At 42.6% G+C, this 25,636-nt stretch overlaps 1 protein-coding gene across 50 annotated transcripts in view; it reads right to left on the reverse strand.

The window, feature by feature from the left end:
• Positions 1-25,636, reverse strand: part of Map4k4 (mitogen-activated protein kinase kinase kinase kinase 4) — a 150,997-nt gene that overhangs the window by 86,969 nt on the left and 38,392 nt on the right. The window lies entirely within an intron of this gene.

Below are 25,636 nucleotides of genomic sequence, written 5' to 3' on the forward strand. Positions count from 1 at the left end.
CCTTGTTAGCATTTCTCAAGGCAATGACTAGGAACCACCTAGCTGTCTTGAACACGAGCTACCTAAGGATTCAGTTTTTACAAATGACCCTTCTGCAACAATGCAAAGCAGAAATGACACCCTCACATTTTCCACAAACCTGTCTATCTTGTGGCCTCATGACAAAAAGAAGGAATTTCTAACATCAAACCCAAGGACAACTCTCCATTTACTCAGAATCTGTGAAGGAACTCAAGTCACACGGAAAAGCCGTCCCTGAAAATGGTACTATTTGACAACTAAAACACTGTAGTTAAAGAACAACTAGTACGCTCAGCAACCAGGAAGACAAGTGAAGACAAGTTTTAGACTGGTGTACCCTGGGCTCCATGAAGGACAGGCACAGTAGTGGTATACTTCATAGCATTGAGAAATACAATAATCAAGATGCAAAAAACAAGGTGGGACACTTGGTCAGTGGTCAAATATAACCCCAGACCATGAGTCCGTCCCCTCCATCAGTAATAGCATCTAGACTCTCCCAGGACTGTGACAGGACAATCACAGAGTCAAACTGTGCTTTTCTTGAACCCAAGAAGGAAGAGTACACTTAAGACACTGTGTAACCTTATCCTCTGACACCACCAAGTAAAGGGTACAATGATTTTCTCCCACACAGCCCTTAAGTCTTTCAGCCTTTCTACAGTGGCTGAAAGGCTATTTCCAAATCACTACAGCAAATTTCTCACAGCTAGAAATTAGGTGGTGGGAGAAAACCGAGTTGTTCAGGCTCCCCACACCCCAGAGAAGATAGGTATGCTATGCTGGACTGGCTCAGATAAAATAGAGGAGGGGAGGGACTCTAGATCTATAAACACATGAACCTATCAAACTGCTCTTACACTGTGTCATCTTCCTTTATTTCAAATGAGTAAGCTAACAATACTATCAGTGTCATTTTGTGAGTCTGCCTGGTTCCCAGTAACCAGAATTACTCCTCAACCGAGAAACCTCATAGCTTTTGATTCATTTTTGCTTCCCACCCCCCACCCCCAAGAAAATGAATGTTTCTTTTTTAAGGGAGGAAAAAAAAAAAAACTAGGCTTGGCAGAGATCCAAGCCAAGGAAAACGGCCTATTTTTCAACTCTCCTTCGTATTTCTGACCGAGTCAAAATTACCACCTTGCGCTTGGAAATATGCAATACATAACACATGTTCCAAGAAAAACCACACGATGCAGCTTTAAGACTCAGGACACTGCTGCAGCCTGTCTCCACCTTTAATGAAGTTTGTCCCTGGTCCCACAGAAAGGGCAGAGGGAATAACATTAAGGGAAGCTTTTAAATCCCAGTGAGGGGAGAAATGGCAACGGTTCTGTTTTCCTAGATAATCTTCTAGCAACAAATACTAGTTAACAGACGCATGTTGTGTAATCTTTACCTAGACCACTTATACCTCCTTAAAATATCTGATGAATCACTGTGTCCACTGACAGGCACAGTCTCATGGTCTCTTTCACATAAACAGGAACTTGGCAGACACATGAATGTATCCAAGATGTTAAAGACAGAGCTTAGGACTCTAACTCTCAGGGATGGTCCCAACATACCTTATGCCAACTTCTCCATCAAGAAATTTGTTTGGTTAGTTGGGTTTTGGTGTTTTGAAACAAAGACTCATGAGACCAGCACTAACCTCAAATTTCTGATCCTCCTGCCTCAGACTCTCAAATTCCAGGCTTAAGAATGCCCAGCTCCATCAGAAGGTGTTCCGTTCATCTCCACTGTCCCTTACAAATCCTTGCTGCTAGTGCACGTTTGAAAAGGAGGTGCACTATAACTTAGCACTGTTTCTGCTCATGGTGCTTCTGTCTACAGCTTGCCCTTCTTTAAAGCTTCTGTGTTGCAGCATCCTTCGGCCTAAAAATAGATGCAATACTACAGGAGGTTTTATTTACTTTATGGAAAAGTAAATGTTTTCTAGCTTCTAGCTTCAACAGCACAGACAAGTGCCAGATCAGGTCACCTCCGCTCCAGCAAACATGATCCTGTGGCCCGCACAGCCTTGTAGTTCTGTAAGAGCAGCAGAGCGCAGACACCTGCGCAGCCTTGTACTCTGGGGACACTCGGCGAACAGGTGTCTCCTGTGCAAACTCCCATATTCCTCACAGAACATAATGCAAGCATCATTTTATAAAACAGAGAAACTGAACTTCAGAGACAATTACACTGACCAGCTCAAGTTTACACCCAGACCTACTTGCCCTACTTTCCCTACTTTTAAGACGGAAACATCCTATCCAATCAAATTAAACATAAACTTCGAGTATATTATTCTACAAATATTGATACTAATTTATAATCAAATATGGCAACACAATCACCAACAATAACCATATATTGTCAATTCCTGGCTTGGGCCTCTTATGACAAAGAGCATCTTTAGCAAACAGAAAGGTATATGAGGGCAAATTCAGAGCCCATGGGTCTCTGAAACTTGTAATGGGCTTTTGTTTATTCACATAGTTATCTCATTATCCATTTTCTTTCAATAAATATTGGAAATCAAAATGCTTCCAAATAAGTCTACCAAGTTTAATCCAAAACTGCTTAAGGACATGGTACTTGATCAGGGAGAAGGGGTGTGTGTGTGTGTGTGTGTGTGTGTGTGTGTGTGTGTGTGTGTGTGTGTGTGTGTGTGTGTGTAGAAACACTGTACTTGCCCTAGAAGAGAAGCACTATTTGTACTCTATAGTAGAAACACAGGATAGTGGGAAACCAACTGTTCTCCTTTGCTGGGAAGGGCAAAGGGTAGTTTCTAGGGAACAATAATAACCTGAAGACAATCAATCAAAGAGTAGAACTGGAGCGGCAGACAATCTGTTCTGCATCCCAGAACAGACACACAGGTGGCCAAAAGTAAGAGGAAGGACACAATGATTCACCTAGGAGGACAAGCCCTGCCACAAAACCACACAAACTCCCTGCAGACAACCAGGCAGGGCCATACACTGCACACCCAACCAAGACAGCAGCTCTCTCAAAAGCGTAGGAAAAGATTTCATCATGGTGTAAAAAGGGAAGCAGGTCTGGTTGCTTCTCATTTCCACTGAACTACAAGCTTTGTTTCAGAAACCTTTGTTCCTAGACCTTTTAGCGATGTTTTGTTGGTTTGGAACAGTTAGTTTGGATTTAAAGATGTTCACTGGGGGCTGGGCAGATGACTCTGTGTGTAAAAGCACACCTTAGTATGAATGCCCAGAACTCACCCAAACAATGCTGAATGGAGCCTGTCTGCAATCCAGTGTTCCTATGGCAAGAGGGGGCAGTGAAAGGAGAAGCCATGGACATCCATGGATTAGCTAGCCCAATTCATGGAGCAGCAACCAACAAGAGATCCTGGGTCTCAGGGTAAAAGGCAAGGACCAACACCCAAGGTTATCCTCTGACCTCCAGACAAATGCACCTGCATGCACACACAAGTGTGAGCATACACACAGAAAAATAACTTTTTTTAAAATCCAGTTTATGAAGGTGTCTGAAGAGATGGCTCAGGGGCCAAGAGTGTGTACTGCTCCTTCCAGGACCTAAGTTTGGTTTCAAGCACCCACACCAGAAGGCTCACAACCACCTGTAGCTCCAGCCCCAGAGGATCCAACATGCTCTTCTAACTACTGCAGGTACCTGTACACAGATGGCATGTGCATGTGTGTGCAAACACGCACACACACACACACACACACACACACACACACACACACACACACACACCCCTTTTTTTTAAAAAAGAAAAAAAATTACCTAAGGGACAAGTATTAAGCTTTTCTAGTAAACAAGTCATTCTCAATAATAAAACAGACAAAAATATTGTTCCTGTTCCCACAGAATGTGGAGACTTCCACCCCAGATCCAACATGAGAACTGAAGAGAGTAAGACAAGATTCATAGCTTCCTAAAGCAGTGTCTGGTGGCTTCTTGTGTACTTTTGAAGCTCACTTCTTCTGAGGAATGCTGGGAGTGGGAGGAACAGTCTTCTCCAGGGAAGAGCACACCAATTGGTTACCCAGTACCAAATGGTCAGCCCTGAAAACGTACAAGTAAGATTATACAGACTGAACAGGTAATGTTTAGGAATATATATTTACATATTGATTTGTCCCCAATCAATGAGTCATCATCTTGCACAACAGAGTTAGCAAAGAACAAAGGAAACTTTAGAATGTGTAGTATGTGTGTACTAATGAAAAAAAGAAGCCATGAATTTGAAAAAGAAAACCGAGGGGTTTATAGGATGGTTTGGAGGGAGGAAAGGGGAGGGAGAAATGTTGTAATTATAATATAATCTCAAAAATATTTTTTAAAGTTACACACACACACACACACACACACACACACGACTATTTGAGAAGGCCAGACTGAGATTCCCCTATCCCTTAGATGCAATTCATATGAAGAGGAAAGTCAAAGAGCCATGCCAACACAGTGTCTCATCTGGACCAACACATCCATTACGGCAGCATCTCATCTAGACCACCAAGAGGTCAGCTTGAAAATTCCAAGGTCCTCCCTGCTCTGAGTTTGCTTTCTAAAGCATATATGGAACCCCCATAGCTCTGTGCTAAACAGGGTGAGTTCAGCACTAGAGGGTCTGATGACCACTCCATCTACCCATCCATCCCACAGGTAGAGAGACCAGGGTAACTGGTTCTGCACTGTAAACCTCAAAACCACTTGAGTGGACTCTACAAGAAGTGTCTAAAAAATAAAATAACAGCGGGAAGAGGGTACATGGCAGCCAGACAGCACCATGAGCTATCTAAGGAAGCATACCACCAGCTTACGGAAAGAGTTGAGAGCACTTGAGAAAACAGCTAGATGTTCTAAACAGCTCCCTGCAGGACAGTAGGAATAAGGCAGCAGGAGCCCACTGACCCATGGTGCAGGTCTCATCACTGGCCTCTGGTATGTGGCTACGGACAGGCAGGCTCACACCTTTGCATATCGCATCCTGTAGCTCCTACTTCTCCTGACAACTAACATTTGCTTGTTGCTTCTCCATCTCCCAGGACCAGTGCTGTGTGTGAGCAGGTAGACAGAGGAATCTTTAGAATGTGTATTATGAGATCAGTTAGAACTTGGGTTTTAATTAAAAAAGACAGAACACTCTTGAGCGTTTAAAAACCTCAATATCAAATCATACCTTCCGTAGGTAAAAGCTACTTATCTAAAACAGCACTAAAGATAACTAGGCAAACTGATGGTAGGAGTGCCTAAGCCACGCCCCTCCCCAATCAATGAGTCATCATCTTGCACAGCAGAGTCAGCAAAGAATAAAAAGCTAAATGCATCATGTACCACATTTTCTTTAAGCGACCAATCTGGAAGAGAAACTTTCCAAACCTTGAACTCCTGAGTACCATAAAAATGCTTGTCCTAATGGCTCAGAGAAATTATTATGAACATCAAGTACGATCCAGTCCTTGCAATTAGATAGCTTCGGGGAATTATTACACCCAGTAGTACAAAGGGCCTAGTCATTTGGGCTCTACATACTTGTTCTGTAATTTAGAAATTATCTCAAAACATAGCTTCTTAAACCATGGGTTCAGACCCCATAAAGGGAACATAATTAAATATGGGGTCATAAAAAAAATTAGGCAACAGTAAAAATTTCTGAACATGCAAAGGGAAAAATTAATTGAAAACTGAAATACTTGATTCCAGGTGTTTCTGGTATCATGAGGATTCCCTGCAGCCTGGGCTCTGGACACACACAGCATTAAGTACTCAGTACAGCATATATCGGATGCCATCCAACACCAAGGAATACTGCCTAAGACACCCCAGCTCAGAGTCAAAACTGTTTACTGCCTATGTGAACTGCAGTGTTTTTACAGAAACTTAACAGTTCTATTACAGAAAAGAGACCTTTAATATTTTTCTACTGTCATTCCTCAGCATGTAAGTATCAAATTAGTGAGTGTTCCAATTGTTTTGTGAGAATGTTTGTTTTAGGACAATGGAAATTTCTGACTGCAGCAGCTATGACCACATCTATCATATCAATACAATTACCATTCCCTTCATTCACTTGAAAAATTCTCTACTCTTTACTATATGCAAACTTAGGCACAAGAAATATACATTCACATATACAAGTAAGTAACTAGTCGATCTGTTCATGCTAATCCTCAAGTTCATATACTGCCCTGATGCATTAGGAATGAATACTAGGGCCAGGTGTGAGAGTGCAAGCCTTTAATTTCAGCACTCATGAGATAGAGGCTGGCTTGGTTTCTGTAGAGAGTTCCACCTCTACATAGGGAGTCTCAAAAAAGAATACTAGGGGCTCAGGAGATACAAAATAGCTCAATGGGTAGTGCATTCCAATCCCCAGCACCCATGTAAAAAACTGGTCATAACAGAATGCACCTATAATGAATGCTAGTACTGAGGGCAGAGACGAGATGATCCAAGGGCTGACTGCCCGGCCAGTCTAGCCAATCAGTGAGCTCCTGATTCAGTGAGACCTTGTTGTAGAAACTAAATAAATAAGGTAGAGATGAGTTGAGGAAGGTACCTAACAGTGACCTCTGGCCTCTATGAGCACACACACAGGTACCATCTACTACCACCCACCTGTGAATTTTAATAAAAACCTGTTTATTATAATGGTAACCATTTGTCCAGAATAAAAGACCAAACAGAATTGTAGCATTATCTCCTCACCCAAGAAGTTTCTATACATTTCTCTCTTGTAACTTTATAATATACTTCATTCTGTGAAATTATATCCACAACATCATTGTGATGCTGTAAGTTCAAACATCACTAAAGCACTTAGAGTAAAAGTTTCCAATTGGCTTAGGGACAAGCATCAGCACTTCAGACACTATCAAAAGACAAAAGAGCATGTGATAAAGGATGCTGGTTCCATTCTGGGATGCTGACCTGCCCATGGATTTCTACTCACCACTAACCTAACCTCCAATTAAGGTTGCAAACTGTTGCTTCTCTAAAAAGCACTGCTCCTGAGCCTAGATATGGGTACACTGCTTTTGGAGTCAAACTAGGAGCGCCAGTCAATCAAAGAAAGAAAAGGAGAAAAAGATCATTTGAAAAATAAATTGATGGTGCACACTGATACATGTTATTATTTATATGTGGTTCCATGGGCTATGATGTCATAGACTCAATTGCTGAATAACAGTAGCAAAAGTTTGCCAGCACCCATATTAAAAGACTTTGTGTTGGCTTGTTATGGCTACACATCTCTCATTTCATATTACCCTGGCACCATAATAAGGTGCTTTCTGAAGGTTCCTGAAACCAGAAAACACTCTCTAAACATTAATAGTGGGGTCTTCTCCCTGGTAATTCATTGACTAAACTGGACATCACATTTCCTGCTGCTTATCTGTTGTAGGGAGTGAGTAGTGGTGTGGTATTTGTATTTTACCATTTTTGCTGAACATTACCAAAAAAAAAAAAAAACACAAACCAGGGAGTTACATAATTTTTAAAACTTTATTAGTGTGTGTTCAGAGTACAAAGCAATGGGCTTTGTAACACTTCTGTTCAAGTATATCATGAACTTTGGGCATACTCTCTCCCCATTACCATCTCCGGCCTTCCTTTCCCTCTCCCACTAGTGTTCTTCTTCCAAAATGCTCACCATTTAAAAACCTGCATTAAAATTGCTGTCTTAGGCTAGGCCCAATGAATCAGCATCTAAAGCTGAGCTGACAACTGCCTCTGGGGACTGGTCCCTTAGCCAGGAGCAGCTCCCAGCATCCTCTCAGCTTTTATCACCAAGAGTCCTAAAAAATACTTGCAAGACTCAGGACAGTGGTAGGTCTTGAACCACAGCTGAGTCTTTGGAAGAGACTGTTGCTGTTATTATGTGGGTCTGGTTTGGTTTTAGTCAAATACGCTTGATCTAGATCTACTGTACCATACTCCATGGACATATCATCAGCACACAGTATATAACACCAAAACCCAGATTCTCAGTAAGAAAAGTTGAGAAATCCCCGAAACACTATCACACGTGGCAGTAAACTGAACATCATACCACAGCTAATAAGATGTATGGTTGTCCCCTGGATTCCTGGAACAAGAGGTGCTGAACTGACAAGAAGACAATACAGGAAGCAGGCATCAGAGGCACCAAGAGGAGACTTCTGAGAGCCCTGAATCCTTTCCGCCTTTTACTGTTTGGACCACACTAATCTACCATGCAAACAGAACCCAGAGCAAAACTGGAAATATGTCAGATGCTGGCAAACTGTAGGTAGGTGTGGCCACCCTCCTTTCACCAGGCTCTAAGTCGTTGTTGCCTTTGTGGTCTAAGGTACTGGGAGAAGAAGGAAGGGAGAAAAAGAGATGGCAAATCATGAATTACTGGACTCTCAACTCTTACCCCCAATGCCAGTACAGGCCTGCACACAGCAGCAGGTCATCAGCAAATGTTTTTCAGCAAATAAGAAAGAAGAGAAGGGGGGTGGGGCCAAAAAAAAAAAAAAAGAAAGAAAGAAAGAAGAGAAATCCAGTCGGTGGTCTGTAAACAAACCTTTGTATATGCAATCGCAACAGGAGCCGGACCTTCAAAGCCCTCAGATGACCTTTCCTTCTAGGATTCTAGGCAATTCCATGTAAGCAGACCATCCAGGGATAAGCTCGCTGAGATACAACTTCTTCACAGAAAACACAATCAAATGGAGGGAGGAAAGGGAGGAAGGAAGGGAGGAAAGAAAAAAAGGAAAGCAGGCAGCCATGAATCAACTCATCTGCCTCTGCAGTAGACAGGACATCGCCTCTCCAGGTCCAGACACCCGTGTTGATCCTTATAGGCCAGGTGTCCCATGTCTTTGCCCTCATACACTGTATACTGTAGCCCTGCAAAGCCACGGCACAACAATGCACAGGAAATCTCAGGAATTTATACTGACAGGGGAATGTAAAACCTACAGATGGATGGCTACAACCTTAATTCAACCCTTAAAAAAAATAAGAACTATATATATGTTTGGGGGGAGGGGCAGGAAACCCTATTCACCATTAAATTTATATACCAACAAAAATGTAGTGAAAACAAAAACCAGATACCTAGCTGGAAAGGCCCAGAGCCTGCCTCTGGAGAAGACCTGTGGGGCGGTTTGCATATGACCCCTGAGGTCCTCCAAGAGCACTAGGAGACATACTTCCTAGGAAAAGCACAGCTCTCTCTTTTTTTTTTTTTTTTTTTTTTGGTTTTTCGAGACAGGGTTTCTCTGTATAGCTTTGCGCCTTTCCTGGAACTCGCTTTGGAGACCAGGCTGGCCTCGAACTCACAGAGATCCGCCTGGCTCTGCCTCCCGAGTGCTGGGATTAAAGGCGTGCGCCACCACCGCCCGGCAACACAGCTCTCTCTTAACACTGAGAAATCCAAGGAAGAACACATGGAAGGCTTTAGGGTAATGGATCTGTTCTAACTATTGACTCAGCAGTCCACACATGTGTAAAAAAACTCTTTTTAGGCTTGTACACACACAGAAAACTAAAGTCACTTTTACTTGACAATTTTTTAAAGTAACTGAACTGAAGCAGCAATGATTCAAAAGCCAGGGTGCCTCAGCCCTTGGTTCTCTTTTCCTGTTTTCTCAGTGAGGGGCCCCTCAAGACAGACAGACACTTCCGCTCAGAGACTGTTTCTTGGCATTGTCTTCCTTCCCTCTTCCCCCTTCCCCCCTCAGCTCCCTTTTCCTGTTCTTTTCACATTGTCATTCAAGAACTTCAAAATTAAAGAGTTCCTGGTGATCTGGGATGCTCAGATGGGAAAACATCAAAACCGGGACAGGTAGAGTTCCTAGTCCATCCAGGAGCAGACTCTTCAGTGAAGTTCATGGAGGGTCCGGTAATGCACAAAGCCCCTGAAATGGGTATCCATACAACATCCATAAGCACTACCCTGCACCAACATGAATTTCTATTACACTTTTCTGGAAACACAATGCAAATAAATCAACTTTATCCATTAGCTAAAACAAAGCTGCACAGTCCCATAAAATGGTGAGCAGCCTAGGCTCACATCACCAACCTCCTCTCACTGGACACCTACACCTCAAAGCAAAGATGGACGCTAACGTCTGCTGCTACTTTTCTTTCTCCTCCTTGAATGAAAACATAAAATAATTTCATTCAGGTTTTTGGAAAGTAAGTCACAACTGTCCTCAATCTAAACAGAACACAGTTTGTGTGAAAACAAATTATTTTAATAGTTCTGTTCTATTTAATTGGTAGGTGTGTTTCTAATTTGATACTTTAAAAGAATTTTTGCAAAATTCATTAAATTTCACCTTAAGTTCACAAACCAAGTTTAAAATGACTGTAAGTCTGGGGAGATGATTTGCCCTTTTGGTGAGAAAAACATATGGAATGATTCTGAATGATCGTTGAGGGGCCAGGACAACAATTACAAGTCTGTGAGAGCCTCCGGACCTCCTCACCAGGGGCCATGCCTGACCATTTCATTTGGTCAGTGTCCTTTCAATGCACACTGAGACAAGACTTCTGAAGCCCAATGAGAAAATCTCAGGGTAAAGACAGTGGAGTGGGTCTGCTGGAGGCCTGGCCCCGCCGCCTTAGAGAGCTAAGCTCAGGGAGGAACCCTACTGACCTCACCAGGATCACCCTCAGCACCAGCAGCAGTGATAATTGAACCATGCATCAATCACAAGGGAGCTTCTGCTTCACTCCTGATTTCTGCCTCTACTTAAGGAAGAGCAAGTGTGCAGTCAACTGGAGCCTTCCTTTTATAGCCCCTCCCACTTCCAAATGGCAGTCTTCAATTCATCATGTGAGGAATAAATAGAGGAAACAGCATTGTGAACTACGTGTACAGTCTATATTCAGCTGGATCCTGGTCACAATTTCACACCACCTGGTAACAGCTGTCTGCCCAGCATAACTGCATATCATAACCATTTTAGCTTCTATAACTGACTGCCGGAGACAACAGCCCAAGAACCCCTGATTAATCTTCTCAGTTCAATGTAATGGAGATGATCAAAGGAAAATACTGAATCCTACCCTCTCCTTAAGAAACAAGGCCAGGAGGAAGATAAGCTGTTGCTACTCACACTGTCTGCATTGCCACAATTTCACACAGTAATGTTTTTAGTCTGTGAAACTTCAAAATGAGCCAGGTGGGGGGGTGCACTTGGGAGAGCATGCTAAATAGAGGGATCCTGAGTCCAAGCCAAGCCTCTCTTCTATATGGAAATACTGCCTCAAAATAGTGTGTAAGGGTACATATAAGAATCATTGTATTAAACTATTGCTATGATTATGATTAAGACAGTAATGTAGTTAAACAGCTTAAGTAATTGTAGTAATGTAGTAATACGGTACGTGTCAAGGGAAAAGTACACAAATAAGTAACCATTATGAAAAAAATTTTTAAAAATCTGTTTCAATTAGTTTTTCAAAAAAAGTTCAGAAATAACTTTATATTGAGCAACTGTACCGATTTCTATTAAGCCACAAACCACGCTCAGAAGGCCGTGTTACCTGGGGGAGAGCAGGAGTGCAAGGAACAGCAGGTCTGAGTATAGCAGTAGCAGCAGCAGCATGTGTTACAGCTCACTCTAACCCAGCTATTAGCAGGCCCGGCTGTCACAGCAAAATCAGAGCAAATTTCCTACTAATTAAAGGCGGAGATGGTTAGAAGGGAGCACCTCTGTCTGGGGGAGGCTGCCCTGGGCCAGCAGGTAGAAAACACTCTCAGCACCCAACGCTGTGGCCTGGAGGAAGTGGCGGCAGGGGCACCGCCAAATGAGACACTGGATCACACCAAAACAGTACTAAGCTGCGCTTTCCAAACTCTGCGAAGTCAACGGTCAGGCTGTTTACAGATAACAGATCACAGCACACAACCACAGCCAAAGGCTCCAAAGCAAGTTGTCCTGCTCAGGAAAAAGCCTTCGCCGTCAGTCCGCCTTCTGAGATGAAATGCAGACTAGGGGCTGGGAAAACCACACTGAGAGAAGAGGTGGAAAACTGTGTGTGTGTGTGTGTGTGTGTGTGTGTGTGTGTGTGTGTGTGTGTGTGTGTGTGTGTGTGTGTAGGGGGGTGTCTAATAAAAACCAGGTTAAATTAGAGTTCTTTCTACTCAGCGTGTAGAAGGCAGTCTCCAATAAACCCTGCAGCATTTTCTCACCAGACCAGACCATGTGCCCACGGTCCCCTTTTTCCTGTCACCCTGTCTCTCCACTGGAAAGAAGCTGCCTGGCCTGTGCAAGCAGTTTAAAACACTCCTTCCCAGCACAGGACACAAAGGGAATGGGGACAAAGATGCCAGCGCCGGACAAAAATAAGGAAAGGACAACCAATGTTCCAACTTTTAAAGGAAACTCTGAAAGGGGGAGAAAACCCCTCAATTCTGAGAAGGCTCTAAATCTGAAAATAGCTGGAAATAAGAGGCTTACGGTTTATTTCCTTCCACACTACCTAATCAGTTCCACTTGTGTATATATTTATACTATGGGGAATACACTGAAGAGACCAAGGCCATGTCTCAATGGTTGAGAGCTGGGCAGTGCTCCAGGCCTCCTGAACCTTTCTAACATCCAACTTTAAGACAGTTACTTATGTTCATGCTTATCTTAAGGCAAAGCCAGACTACGTGACTGACTGACAACTGCTAAAGCTGTACCATCCTTCCCTCTAAGTCTACATGACCACCGCCCTCTCCCGTGTCCAGCTTCACCCATCACTAAGAAAGGAGAGGTAAAAATCAGTCAAATCTCTTTTTCTCTGTCAAAGACTCTTGCAGCACAGAGACTGGGCAGCCACTTTAGTTCAATTTACTGACCAAGGGAGAAATTTTGCCAGAACAATCAAAATGAGAGCATGGGCAACCCAGAAGTAGTCTGTGAGACTGGTCCAGGACCGACAGAAACAGCAAGAACTTCCCATGCCCTGGACCACAGAGTAAACCTTGTTATTGCCACAAGCTTCTTTGGTTTTGTTTGTTTGTTTGTTTTGTTTTGTTTTGTTTGGGCTTATTTTTTTTAAATTAAAAGTGAAAAAAAGCAATATGACAAGAAATTCCATTAAAGGAATTCATGAGCCTACATTTTAAATACAATCTGTGAAGGAACTGTTTCAGAAGTGAAAATACCATTTTTCTATTTTAAATCATTAAAACACATAAAAGTGAAAGTAATGACTATCTAGATCACACACCTCCTTGGAAGACAGGTTACTACAATAAATACTTCAAAAGAGAGACATCAAGAAAACCCTTTCCAAAAAACAAAAACAAAAAAAGGAGCAGTTTTCAAATACCATTATGACAGCTAAGAAAAGTGATGATTCCAGTATTTCTCACTAATCAGCCTACACTCACACCCTAGACTTTAGCTTGTTTCTAAACAATCTTTCTTACTTATTCTTTTGACTCTGTGTCACTGTGAAAGTGAAATCACCCCCTCCCCACACGTACACCCATAAGGTGTGCTTGAACCTTTGGTCCCCAGCTGGTGGTATTATCTGGGAAGGTAATAAAACCTTTGGAGGCGGAGACTTGTCAAAGGAAGTACGTCACTAAAGGTGAGCCTAGACTAGAGGTTTTACGGCCAGGCCTCACTTCTTTCCATTTTCTGCTTGCTAACTATAAATACAGTACAAACAGCCAGCTCCCTCTCCTGCCAGCATACATCACCCACCACCAGAGGCCACGGCCCTTCTTAAACTGCAAGCCAAGATAAACATCTCCTTGCTGGTCAAGTAGGTGGTCAGAGCAACAAGAAAAGTAACTAATTCAGCAGAGCAGCTTCTTTATAGAATGATTCCTGTTTTAAATGTATCAGACTGTTCCTTTGTATTTCCTATGTTGATAAATGTGTTCCCCTTAGGCAGGAGTTTACCCCCATTAGATTCTGATTCACACTGCTAGGAATGCTATGGATAACGGCATATGTGTCCACAGCACTACAATATAATGGCAGGCCATCTGACTGACTGTATACTAGTGGTTCTGAGCTTGATTAAGTAGTGATATCAATATTTTAATCTAAAATCATTTCACCTACAAGCATCATAAATGTTGAGCTCAAAAGCCAAGACTTGGACTGCAACACAGTGCCAAAGCTAAGGTTAAATTTCCAGTAGCCTGACATTCAGGATAATGGCCTTTCTAATAAAATGAGGCATGGATTTTGAAAAAAAGGTTCAACTAGTGCACAATTTCTCACAAATAATTTTATGTGATGCTACACTGCAACAACATTCTGTACGTGTAGTGCATAAAACTATACATATATATATGGCTTTTGTTAATGTTCTCTTATGTGAGCAAACAGTATTTCCAAGTGTGTGAGATACATCCTCTCTAAAGCACATCAAACCCCAGAACTCCCCACACATAAAGCTATGTCACAACAGCTCCACATGGCAAACAAAAGCTGTAACACAACTGCAGAATCTAGTCCTGTGTGCTCAGACAAGAACAGCACTTGGGGTTAACAGCACCCCAGCATTGGCAGGCTGGCTCTGTGAAAACTCACTTCTCTCCATCCTCAGCCTTGGGCTGGCACACTGGTGTTGCTGTTTTGTTAGATTATATTGTAAATGTAGCAGGAGAGTTCTTGTTAGGTTAAGGTGGATTTCCACCTCTTTCACAGATGCATTCACGCCAGAATCCTATGTAATTCCTAGTCTTCGTTCCCTATAGAAATCTTGCATTTTCCAGTCCATCCAGTCTCTGAATGTTATCAGTTTTAAAACTCTAGAAAAATTTACTTCACCCAATTCCTTTGTTTGGAAAACACAAGACTACTTGTGCACATTCTGGAAACAACTCTGATTTTTCTCTATCTAGAACAAATTAACTGGGTGAACGTTTTATTTTACAAGCTCCACCAATTTCACCACTAAAAACCCTGGAAAAACTACAATGTCCAACATAAAGCACAAAAGGATCCAAGAATTCATACATAGTATAAAAAGTCACCTGACTTAGTTGTGATTTGTAAAGACACAGCCTAACATATGGGTTGGGCTTTTACTCTTTTCAAAATGGCTCTACCATGAACCAACTCCCATCTCACCTACAGCAACTCTGAGCACAGGGGTCTCATCCATTTGCTGAAGTGGGAGGCAAGGGTATATACAAAGAAGTTATGCTTCTCCTGTCCTCACTGGATTCTTCTCTGGAGCAGTATGCTGAGGTTAATTAAGTGGATTTAGGTTCCCAGGTATCTAGTCTCAATCCAAAGCAGTTGTCTAAGAATGCACCTTGAATGTTCTGTCTCTATGCTGTCTGGCCTCTCTTCCTCACATACAGCTACCTATCAAATGAGTCATGTCACCTCTACATACATGATAAAACACTAAAACTCACTACCATACATACCCAGCCCCTATCCATCCAAAGCGACTGTTGGGAACCAGCATAAAAGAAACCACTGCTTCCCATAATCCTTTCCTCTCCTTCCAATTACACCAGAAGGAGGGCCAAGCACTAAGACCCAAGAGCAGGAAATTTGTATTAAGTCCGAGCACCTCTCATCCCTCTGCTAGCCCCAGTGAGACAACAGTACAGCTTTGTGTACCACATGCTTGGGGGGTTTCTCCACAGCGATTTCGAATGAGGAAATTATGTTTATTGCCAGACTTTTGTTAAAGGGCTCCCATTTAGATGGCTGTGCCCTTAATAATCTCCCCCTGTGCCACTTCAGCTGTTTTACCTCTACAAGAGCTGACAACTCAGCAGATGGTATCAAAAGTACTTCTGTACTCAGAGTTGAATGGGAGTACCGAGGGCCTGGGCCAGACAGAGATTCTATTCAGAAGTGCCTCCTTTGAAAAGTCCTCTGGTGTTCTAAATCCTAAGCATTCAAGTCAATGCAAGGGAAAATCCTCACTGCCCAGAAGGGGAAGGGGGGGGGGGGGGGGCGCACCACCAAATGTGCTACCTGTGCCAGCCATGACAACTTGCCAAGCTGAAGCCAGGGTAGACTGAGCATCACATCAACACGTGACACTGACCATATCCATATTCTAGACCCTTAAGATGAAGCCCTGCAAACGGAGAACACACAAGTCCTGCTGTTAAAGCCAGCACCAGGACCGTAGCACCACACTGACAGTACGTTTAGTTAAAAGTTCACTTCCCATCACACACTTTCTAACCCTGAAAAAGACTTTGCTTGGCAGGGGCTCCTGGTTCTATTTTTTCAGCCAAGAAACTGACTGAAAGAGGCTCAGTTGCCCAATCTACAGACCTGTTGAGGCACAGTCCAGGAGTTCACCAAGGTAGCCTCTCACTCCAGAGCTCACTGCTTTTGTAGATGTGACTGCCCTGAATCTGGCTGCCCTAAATCCAGACCCATGCTGCATGAGCTCAGTGCAGACAGCAGATGTGGCCCTACAATAATGCCAGACACACAAACACGACTACTTAAGCAATCAATGTCTCACATGTCACTGTGAAAAGCTAAGCCATCACTGTATACACAATCATAAAAGAAAAAACAAATCCTAAAATTTTTGTTAACATAATCTTAAAAATGAAGTACTATCAAAACCAAAGAAAAGCAATACTACTCCAGTAGAATATTTAATGCTTGTAGTGTATTTGTAAAGCACAAAGACTGCTTAAGTCTATTATTGCCTGAATATTTTGCTTCCAGAAGACTTAGCAATTCTGAAGATAAAACCAATTGGTTCTTTGAGTCCTGCCTGAGTAGGAGATGCCTGCAACCACAGCCAGCACTCAGAATAGAGGCAGAAAGATCAAGAGTTCAAGGCCAGACTCAGCTATACTATGAGTTTGAGGCCAGCCTATGTCTAAGACAAAACAACAGATTCTTTTGATTCTTTTGATTCATCTAGTTAAGGGACTCAGGTTTCAGCTGGATTTTTTTTAACAGTATTTTTCTAATCATGCTTTATCTACCTCTCTATCACTTGACTGCGTTATTTTACCCAGTTAATATGTTGTTGTTTCACTCTGTCTGGGGATCAGAGCAAGGTCCTACATAGTATGAGAACATATAAACAAAACAGCCAATCCAAAAAGAAAGAGAGGAAGAGAGAGAGAAAAAAGAGGGTGGAGTTAGTGAGAACGCTCAGTTACATGGCCTCTCCTTCTCCCTCCCTCTCTGTCCTCTTAGGAAATCCACAAACTTGACGGAAATACCAAAGAGGTGGTATTATGCAAGATGTCTTCAAAAAAAGAAGTAACTAAGAGCTCTTTCTAGGAGAAAAGTGTCCAAGGCAGCCAATTTTGTTCCAGCAGAAAGATGTTTAATATGGTTTAATGAGCCTTTTCAATCTACCGCCACTGAAGTAGGACAAATGGCACCCCTTTTTTATAGCAGGGAGTACCCAAAAGAGACTGATTTCTGTTGAACTTGAGAGAACAAGTTGACGAGGTGCGTGGTTATTTCTAGTGCCTCTATTCCTGACACTGACGGAATTTCTCAAGCCTTTTCCTCCCTTTCTTCAGACCAGCTGCTTCTTCCTAGGAGGAAAAGCATAGAAAGCAGAGCTACAGGATCCTTAGGACCTAAGAATGCCAAAGAAAAAACGGGTAGCCAGCCTGAACCTGGGGAAGCTTTATCTGCTTACAAGAGTAGACTAAAGTGATATGGTGTCCTTAACGCCCTCGATGCCACCCATCCCTTTTCCAAAAAGGATGTAAGACTGCATTATCACCACAACTACCACACAAAAACTCTCCGATTTACCATCTTCAAGGACAAAGGGTCCTATGATTAAATCCTCTGTTATAGGACTGCCTTAGTTAGGGTTCTATTGCTGTGAAGAGACACTATGACCACAGCAACTTTGTATAAAGGAAAACATTTCATTAGCAGCTGGCTTATAATTCAGAGGTTTACTCCATTATCGTCATGGCAGGAAACATGGCTGTACTGGCTAGTTTTGTGTGTCAACTTGACATAAGCTAGAGTCATCAGAGAGGAAAGAGTCTCAGCTGAGAAAAAGCCTCCATGAGATCTAGCTGTAAGGCATTTTCTCAATTAGTGATCAACGGGGGAGGGCCCAGCCCATGGTGGGTGTGGCGGTCCTGGGTTCTATAAGAAAGCAGGCTGGGCAAGCCAGGGGAATCAAGCCAGTAAACAGCACCCTCCATTGCCTCTGCATCAGCTCCTGCCTCCTGTCTCCAGGTTCCAGCCTTGTTTGAGTTCCTGTTCTGACTTCCTCCAATGATGAACTATGATAAATAAACTCTTTCCTCCCCAACTTACTTTTTGGTCATGGTATTTCATCACAGCAATAGAAACCTTAACTAAGACAATGGTGGAATGCAAACAGACAAGATGCTGGAGAGGGGGTGAGAGTTCTACATCTGGATCCTCAGGCAGCAGAAGGGAACAGTGAACCACTGGGCCGAGGTTGATCATCAGAAACCTCAAAGCCTGTCCCATCCAGTGTCACACTTCCTCCAACAAGACCACACCTACTCCAACAAGGCCACACCTCCCAATTGTGCCACTCCCTGTGAGTCTCTGGAGTCATTTTATTTCAAACCACCACAATGACAGACCATCTTTAGAAAGTTTTACTTTCCCATTAAAATACTCAATGATCTGTCACTACTACTGTACATGTGATTTACTAAATAAAAAGTCTGAAATATGCTATAGATTTCGTTTACTCACTATAGTATTTATTAGGATGGTGTTTTCCATTTTCATTGAGGGGCAGACACAGAAACATAGTTTATATACAATATTTCTGAAACTTGTAACAAGTATTCTAGAGTTGCCAAGAGGGAAGACCTAAAAATAGAAGGTTAATGTGCCATTATTCCAAAAGCACTTGTCAAAAAATCACTTCAGTGAGTTTCTAATGTCACTTAACTACATCAGCTAAGTGTGGAAGGTTCTTTATGGCCTATGGTTTTCCTCTCGCTTATCTTCTATCTCAGAGTTACACACAAACCCTTTTGAAGTAGTCTCAACAGTTGAGTGAAACCTCAGGAAGAAAGCAAGTCCTGCACCTCTGTGTTCTCCATGAACTAAAATGCAAAATTCACTAACAATGGTGCCATGACTACACAGCTTCAATAACACTGACTAACACAGTGCTGCACTTCTAAGTATTAGAAGCCATCCTGATAATCCAGTACAGCTGTGGTAAAGTTGATCCGGAACACACAGGACACAGGTTAGAGTTCAATCCTGCCCCGAGCAATGTACCTATAGTAAAATATTAATTTAAGATGTGGTACCTTTGTTTATGTTACATTTGTGTAACTCTGTAAAGCTGTGTTACTGTGCCTGTGTAAAACACCTGATGGTCTAATAAAGAGCTGAACGGCCAATAGTGAGGCAGGAGAAAGGAGAGGCGGGGCTGGCAGGCAGAGACAATATATAGAAGGAAAAATCTGGGAGGAAGGAGAAGAAAGAAGATGGAGGAGTGAAAGAAGCTAGGAGCCAGAGAAGGAGGAGGATTCCAGGGGTCAGCCACCCAGCTACACAGCAAGCCACGGAATAAGAGTAAGATTTACAGAATTAAGAGAATGAGGAAAAGCCCAGAGGCAAAGGTAGATGGGATAATTTAAGTTAAGTAAAGCTGGCTAAAAATAAGCCAAGATAAGGCCAGGCATTCATAATTAAGAATAAAGCTTCATGTGTGATTTATTTGGGAGCTGGGTGGTGGGCCCCCTCAAGAGTAAAAGAGGGAAAAAAAAGTACCTTTTCAACTACTACAGGATAGGCACTGGTTTTCCCAGCTACAAACAAGAATAGGCTGAACTAGATGATATCTCCGCAGCTCCCAGGTTCCCTGCCAGTTACAATTTTTATTTATGCCCACACTGAAATCCTGCAGGAGGGTCTGAGAAGCAGCACTTAGAGCCTACAATTTTTTTTTTCTAAGATCACAGAGTCTTCATGACCTCCTGAAACAAAGATGATTCAGACACAGAGAGGGGTGGTATACCATTACTCTGCTCATGATATACAGGGAGAAAGACAGCACACCTTTCTACCGGAAAGTTGCTCACTTCATTAAGCTTACTTTAACCCTCATTAACATAATGAAACTGACTCACCAAAACAAAACAAAACGACCATGCACTGCCTCTCCAAGACCAGCAACATTCAGGGTGTTGCTATACTTCACTCGCTAGCCAGGACCGGCAGTGCAGAATCCCTGAACCTGGGAAGGCACAGTAGGACAGCTCCTTCACAGCACAGGAAGCAGGAAGAGGAAATGTAACACTCTGTGGATTCACTTCCTGCCTCTCTCTGCAGTCAACTAAGGAAAAACGCTGTTATTTTATGATGTACCTATGACTCAAAGATCCAAAATGTTCACAATGCAAACATTTTCACTCCCCCCAAAAAAGGTGAGTTAGATTTTAATACCTCTTTCCTACTGTAAAAAAACAAGGGCAGGCACAATCAAATCTTCAGTGAACTAATAATTAAAAAGCCAATGACTAATAAGAAAGCAAATATTTACTCCCTTATTAACACAGAAGATTCAGTTTAAGTCCTTTCATATAATTCTCATTCCTCAAAAGTTATCCCTCAAAATATAAATTAATTATGACCTTATTAGTACAAAAAACTTTATCTAAAGTGCTTTAAAGAAAAAGAAAAGTGAGGGATGTAAAGAAACTGTCTGAAAATCAAGCCAAGAATGCTTTGCTAATACACAACTTTCAAAAAGGTAGCTAATAAAGAAAATAAATAAAACTGACTCTTGTTATCCCTTTCTATCAAACAATAAAAATCTGGCTATGAATAAGGTTTCCTACATGCACAAAAGTATGGCCAGCATTTCTATAACAGATACATACTTTTTAATTTTTTTTCATTTATTTTACATAGCAACCAGTTTCCCCTCCCTCCTCTTTTCTACCCCCTCCCCCATCCACTCCTCCTCTGTCTCCATTCACAAAGGGGAGGGCCTCCCATGGGAATCAACAAGCATGGCATATCAAGTTGAGGCAGGACCAAGCATTCCAGGACAGGGAATGGGTTCACAAAAGTCAGTTCATGTCCCAGGGACAGGTCCTGATCCTACTGCTAGGGACCCCACAAACAGACCAAGCTACATAACTGTCACACACATGCAGAGGTCCCATGCAGACTCCCTAGCTGGTGATCCAGAGTCTGTGAGCTCCCATGAGCTCAGGACAGCTGTCTCTGTGGGTTCCCCTGTCATGACCTTGACCCCCCCCCCCCACGCCCAGTACAACCTCCTCCCTCTCTTCAACAAGACTCCAGGAGTTCAGCCCAGTGCTTGGCTGTGGATCTCTGCATCTGCTTCCATCAGTTACTGGATGAAGGCTCTCTGATGACAATTAGGGTAGTCACCAATCTGATTACAGGAGAGGGCCCGTTCAGGTACCCTCTCCACTAATGCTAGGAGTCTTAGCTGGGGTCATCCTTGACATACACACTTCTTAATGAAACACAAATACCTGCTTATATATTGTCCTGTCCAAAAACAAGAACACTGAACCCGGAAGGAGGCCAAACTCAGCTACAGATTGGAGGATGAACAGTGTGCTAGGAACAGAAGCTTTTGATCTGGTAGACATGATGATACTCTTCAGCCCCTCCTCCAGTGTCCTCAGCCCAGCACTAGCTTGTGTGGACTTTTCATCCAGTAGATTCTTGGAGCCAGAAAAATAGAGGGTGGGGAAAAAACAGGATCGAGAAGACAGGACAGTGTTCCCTTGCTGGACTGAAGTACTTATTCATTCCCTCGTCCTGGTCATACGAATTCACAGCCTTTACTATAAAGCCTACAAGAAAACCTTTAAGAATTTTAGACCAGAATATAGAATTTTTCACTCTTCTTAAAAAAAAGTCATCAAAACAAATTTCACTTTTAGAAAACATTTGACAAAATCTTGTCATTTTAAGTTATTCATCATTCACAAATTTAGCACAGGCAAATTCCTCATTAACTTTTCTTAACTAATACAATATAAAAAAAAAAAAAAGAATAGCTGTCCACACCCCCAACTACCTTCAATAGGTTACTCTAGGCAGTAAATATTCATCTTTATTTTTTCCCAACAGCAAGGCACAAATGAAAACAAATACATCTAACCCTGCTACTCACTCTTGTGATACCACACACAACTTGATGGTCAGTCTTTGTTAATGTTACTATGTTGTATGGCCTTCCTCTGGACTTTCCACCACTCTTGAAAATGCATAAAGCGAAAAAGGCTCTCTCCCTTTCCACCACTGAGCTAGCTGCTGAACACTCAGACATCGATGCTGTTTTAGTACCAAATTTTCCTAGGGCTTTAATTCACTCTGCTTAATGCAAACTTCAATCACCAATTCCAACCCCGACAGAAGAACAGCAGAATAACCCAGAACTAGAAAGTGATTTCACACAAATGGGCCAGCAACCAGCTCCTGAATCTGAACAGTAACAGAAGACATTAAAATGCATTTACTGTTAACTGACACCTTGCACAAGACTCATTCACAAAATGAGAAAACAAAGATCGTGCACATAGATATCAAACAACGAAGGAAAAAAAAAGGAATGTCATTCTTGGAGCCTTTTTCAATTAAGAGAAAGAAAATCCAAATGCCATATTGGGCTAGCTAATCATTCTAAAACCTGGCTTCATTTTTGCTAGGACCACCCTCCCACACATGAGCAATGGTAAGAGCCAAGCATTAGTGCCTCTTCAAAGTATAAGGGAAAAACTCCAGTCAGAGACAAGATGTCTTGCTGAAGACCAAATCATGCAGATGGTTCATTCTTTAGGCCACATGAGTGAAGGGAACTTTATAAAAACAGAGCTGATTAAATCCAAAGCAAACAGCAGAATACATTCAAATGCTGGCTATTTCTATATTGAATACTGTTTGGGATGGATTATCTGTTAGATTAAAGCTTGAAAATGTTTTTACTGAGTTAAATGAGATCAGTGAGTGAATACTTGTGGACAAAATGGCTGGAAATAAAACTCACGAAAAATGCTAAAAATGGTTCACACACTTTTCGAAATCACTATAATTGTGCTTCACAGATCAGAGCTAGATGAGGCCTTTGTACCAACTACTTCATTTCTCATATTTCAGCTTCTCAACAAAAAAAGGTGTCTGCCTGCCCTGTTTTGCTAAGTTCTCCAGGAAATGCATTTCCACAACCTCCTCTAAGCAGCACAATGAAAATGTTTGTGTGCAAAAACACCAAAGCGCATTCAAAAGCTTTCATTTCAAACCAAGATCTCAAATCACAACTCTGCCACTGACTAGCTCTGTAAGAACTCAGGCAAACTTCATAAACAACTCTAAGCCTAAGTTTCATCACCTAAGAAAGGACAACAAAATAATCTGCAGAATTAACTGAGACGGTGTAAGTATAAGCATGCTCTCCCTTAACTTCTAGCACGCACAGAACACACAGTAAATGCCATTGTTACCACCGTCATTTATGGTGCAGACAGAACCAGCATTGTCCTATGGTTTGTTCTACCCTTGGTGCCATGACTCTATCGGTACAAGGCTGCCAATGCTCCTATAGGCAGAACCTGGCACCAGGAAAAACAGAACAGGGGCACTTCAGTTGGCCATGGTTTTATAGACAGACACAGACAGGGACCAGCAATGATGATGATATGGAGCATGGATGTAGTTGAAAATTCTCGGTACTGTTCAATGGAAAGACCTTGAATTCCAAGCCAGCACCTTTCAAGCCGTACAATCACAGACAGGTAACTCAACCTTATTAAGCTCCCCATGTTCTCTTTAGCTCAATGGGAATATGATACCTCAAACAGATATGCACATGAGAGTGCTGGCACATTGCCTACCTCCACGAACCTTCCAGATCATCCTGTTTCTCTCCCTCCTTCTTTACCCTGGAACTGTCTAACACCAAGTAGCTTCTGTCACATGGCTGTGATCATGAGAAAATACAGGTTAATAAGGGGAGTGGCATCCTCTTCTCAGCCAAGAATGAACCAATGCAAAATTGAACCAATGATGTAATTGCCCTTTCAGATAGGCACATGAATCACTGAATGAACTGCTCAGAAAGAGACAAGCCAGGGCACAGCCTGAGAAACTCAAACCCACGTGGCCCAGGGTGATCCTATGCTATTCTCCCTGACTCACAGACCAGGCTTCCAATACTTTGACTTCTTTTATCCGTGTGCATGTCAAACTTTCAACTTCAATATAAATTAGTGTCAGTCCACTTTAAAACTCTGGAAAGAAGGGATGGCTCCGAGGGAAAACCTAACAAAAATCGAAGAACTGTACCGAAGCACCCACAGCACTGGAAAGAAAGCACTCTAGGCCCAGCAACGCTCACACAACTCAGCAGCAAGGTCACCTGCGCTATGAGGGTGAGACTCCTCAGTTAAAATACAAAACACTGCCAAGGAAGCAGAAGAACCTCAGCCCACACCTCATCCTGGCTGATGAGCACTATGCTGGCTCCTCTGGGTCTAAACTGAGACAAAATACAACAGAAAACAAAGCAACTTCAGTGTTTACGGACACATGACACACGCTGACTGTGATACACAACGTCTGCTAAATTGGGCCACTGAAGGTATTCAAGGTGCAAAGACTTTGGTGTGTGAAAGGACACTGAAAGAGGCTTTCTGAGTCAGTTACAAATGTATTTCCCCTCCATTCTCTCTCACCCTCTTTCTCACTCATCCATCCAGTCATCTATACCCCGTCGCCCACCTCAACACTCGACTCTCCTAGCTTCCATAGGTACACAGAAACCTGAAGTGTATGCAAACCTAGGGAGCCCAAATAAAATAGCACACACAGTTAAAGCCTCTAAATTCTGTAGCTGTGGACAGCAGTCAAGTTCCGAACAACCGTCCTGTGTCTAACTGAAACTGCCATCTGCTTCAACACCTCCTGTGGAACGATCTGCTCTCTACCTGCCTATCTCACTACACTGTCTGCTCCAGAAGGGAGAGCAGAGGCCACTTCTTCCTATAAACGAAAAGAGCAATCAATGTGGGGAGCACTCAGGAAGGACCCAATAAACACCTGTTGGGGAAAAAGGAAGTCCATTCTCAGCAGAGACACTCCATTCACAGATGAAGTCTAAGGCAATGCTGTTTGCTCTAATTATTATATGCTGTGGCTGGGAAACAGGAAAGGATCACTCTTCGGATCCGCCCTCTCCACTGCACAGGTGTGCCAGGAAAGCAGAACAGCATTCTGGGGAAGGCAGTGTTCTACTTCACACAACCCACTCAATTTCCCCGTTTCTTCAGTCTATTTATTAGTTGACTTCATGTTTCTTCAGCTGATAAGAATGTGTGCATCCATACAGTATACAAGAAATCTTTCCAGAAATGCTAGTTCATAACTCAAACACTATCATAAAGCTCTGTCATACTTTCCAGGACACTGTCAGGGAAGTGAAAGTGGCATAACACCAACAGAACAAGAAAGGGTATCTCGTAGGGAGCAAGTCAAGTCTTGAGTGGATGTGTGTTGACATAAGCTTGGCTATGTCAAGGACCAAAGTCTCAGCCCCACGAAATTGGCAAAGCCTTTCCTCAGGTGAGGCTCAGCGGGATGGCAAAGCCTTTCTTGGATCTGAGTGCAAATGCTGACAGTGTATGCAGAAAATGTCCACTATAGCCTTCCCCCCAGATGTTTACAGCCTGAAACAGTCC

Source organism: Peromyscus californicus, unplaced genomic scaffold (assembly GCF_007827085.1).
Source record: "Peromyscus californicus insignis strain IS unplaced genomic scaffold, ASM782708v3 Scaffold_19__1_contigs__length_69161282, whole genome shotgun sequence".
Classification (NCBI taxonomy): Eukaryota; Metazoa; Chordata; class Mammalia; order Rodentia; family Cricetidae; genus Peromyscus; species Peromyscus californicus.